This window comes from Gossypium hirsutum, chromosome D02, assembly GCF_007990345.1.
Source record: "Gossypium hirsutum isolate 1008001.06 chromosome D02, Gossypium_hirsutum_v2.1, whole genome shotgun sequence".
In the NCBI taxonomy this organism is placed as follows: domain Eukaryota; kingdom Viridiplantae; phylum Streptophyta; class Magnoliopsida; order Malvales; family Malvaceae; genus Gossypium; species Gossypium hirsutum.
Window position 1 is genome coordinate 13,625,358 of NC_053438.1, and position 2,434 is coordinate 13,627,791.

The 2,434-nt window shown below is 31.2% G+C and overlaps 1 long non-coding RNA gene across 1 annotated transcript; it reads right to left on the reverse strand.

Moving 5' to 3' along the window:
* Positions 1 to 1,399, reverse strand: LOC107910213 (uncharacterized). Its single transcript, XR_005910212.1, has 4 exons — positions 1,269 to 1,399; positions 715 to 1,088; positions 188 to 329; positions 1 to 34 (listed from the first exon to the last, which is right to left on the reverse strand). It is a non-coding gene; the product is annotated as an uncharacterized lncRNA (long non-coding RNA).
* Between the last annotated feature and the right edge of the window lie 1,035 nt (positions 1,400 to 2,434).

The window sequence follows — 2,434 nt, forward strand, 5'->3', positions numbered from 1 at the left end:
GCGGAAAGGCATCAGGGTCGTATACAGTGTGGAGCTGTTACAAAAAATTATTACAAACTGACAGCTCCATAAAATTACAAGAAAACTGTAATTTTTAGAAACCCATGTACAGAAAGCTATGGACAGTAGATTTGCCCTCAAAGACAAAAATACTGGTATGGAAAGCTCTAAATAATTTTATACTTACTTTCTATAATCTATACCAGCGAAGACTAGGAAATACAACCAACTGTTCAAGATCTATCAACAGTCCCGAAACCACAGATCATGTTTTTAAAGATTGCCCTTTTGCTGCTGAAGTATGGTCCAGATTGGGAATTAGGTGGACCCTGGAACAAGATCAGTTACAATATAAGGAATGGTTGAAGATGCTCTTCGAAAAAGAATCAAGTTAATAGATAAAAATAATCGTGGACTCCATTTGGGGATTATGGATGGCTCGAAATAAATTGGTACATGAGAAAAAGGTACAATCAGAAGCAAGTTTGATCCAGTTTATTACAAAACATATTTGGGAAATAGAATAAGTTAAAAACAGAATACATGTTAGTGCAGTGTGCAAGGAATATTGGAAACCCTCGAGAGATACAAATGTCAAAATTAATTTTGATGTTGCATTTGATAAACAGAATAAAAGGTCATGCACTAGAATCGTGATTCGAGATAAGTCGGGTGTTATTCTAAAATCAATAACCTATAAAAATGACCACATACCGTCAGCATTTGCAACTGAGGCACTTGCATGCGTCCAAGCGATTAGATTTGGGGCAGACTCAGGGTTCTTACGAGTTGAGGTAGACGGAGATACACTAGCTATTATTAAAAATTTACAAAGTTAAGAAGAGGACAAATTCGAAATAAGTGCTTATATCGCAGACGCAAAAAGAATACGACGAAACTTTGTTACATGTCAGTTTAATTATGCAGGGAGACAAGAAAACACTGTAGCTCATACCCTAACAACAAAAGGACTAAAAGGAAGGGAAGATACTCATCTGATTTCGGGCATTTCCAGTGCGATTGTTAGGGCTGTCGCGACTGACAGATACGGTGAAACAGTAGGTAGCGGAGGGGTCATGCTTTAAAGACTACAAAATAAGGAGAAGATTTTTTAAAAGCTAGCGACACAGATCTGGAAAATGAAGGACAGAGCTATTGCATTCTCAGAACAAGAAACAAAAGGTTAGTGGAAGGTATCTCAGATTCACAGGAACTTAGTTAAACAGTAACCTAAATAAGCGAGTTAAATCGCTAATATGAAGAGGTACCTTCCATCGGAGACATGCAGAAGGGGATGACCATCTTTCGGTGCACTGAAGAGACGAAATGTTTTCAAGAAGGAGAGATGTGCAAAAATGAGGAAATCTTGTGGCGGGAAAGTAGTATTAAGGTTTTTGTTTTATTTTTCAAATTTTGATTGGTTTTTAGGAATTGGGCTTAGGCAAATTCTAGGTACTAAAATGGGTTCGGATAATGGGCCTGATTATTTGTAGGGTATTTACTGTTGAAATTTGTTTTTTTCTTTCACTTCTTTTATATGAATAAAACACGCAGACCAAGCTTTTATAATAAAAAAAAAAGACGATAGAAACAAGGGGAAAAGAAATATAAAACAAAGCATATTCATTTTTTTGGTGAATAAAGCATATTCGTTTTCAAGGAGAATGAAATTCCTCATTTAGTATAAATACTATGTTAAATAATACTAAAATTTCAAAAGAAATATTACTATATGTTTGGTGTTGAAAATTTTGATATTCATTACTCTTGTTATTTATGAATGTACAATCCTACTTTTAAAATATATTATTGCTTTCCTTTTAATATAGGGTTATAATTTTTTTCAACTAATAATTTAGATTTAATAATTTTTTAACAATATTTTATATTTAACATTTTTCATTTTTTATTAACATAATATATTAAAATATTTGTTGATAGTTTTTCTTCATCATTAAACCATTTTAATTATCAAATATTATTTTAAAAAATTTGTCAATTTACCAACCTTTGGCTAACTCGACACTCCCTTACATTTGCATTTTGATTTTAAAAAACTAACAAAATAACATAGATTTAGAATATATATAATTCAAAAGTTTTGTTTAAAAGAGAGTATTGATGTGGAATGATTAATAATATATTTTTTAACTAAATTAAGAGTAGGTCATACAAAATGTGTCACTTATTGAAAAATGAAGACCTTATATGTCAATAATAAGTTAAGGATGGTAAAATTTTTAAAAGATCATGGGTATTCATAAATATAGTTAAATACAAATGATGAAATTTTGAGCAATCTTTTTACCTTTATTCCACAACAATGGCAGTAAAAAAGAAGATGAGGATGCTTTTAGTAATCAAGCAAAAAAAAACGTAATTTTTAGTGTTAGATGATGGTTTTATTGGAAACAAAATAACATAATAAAAATGG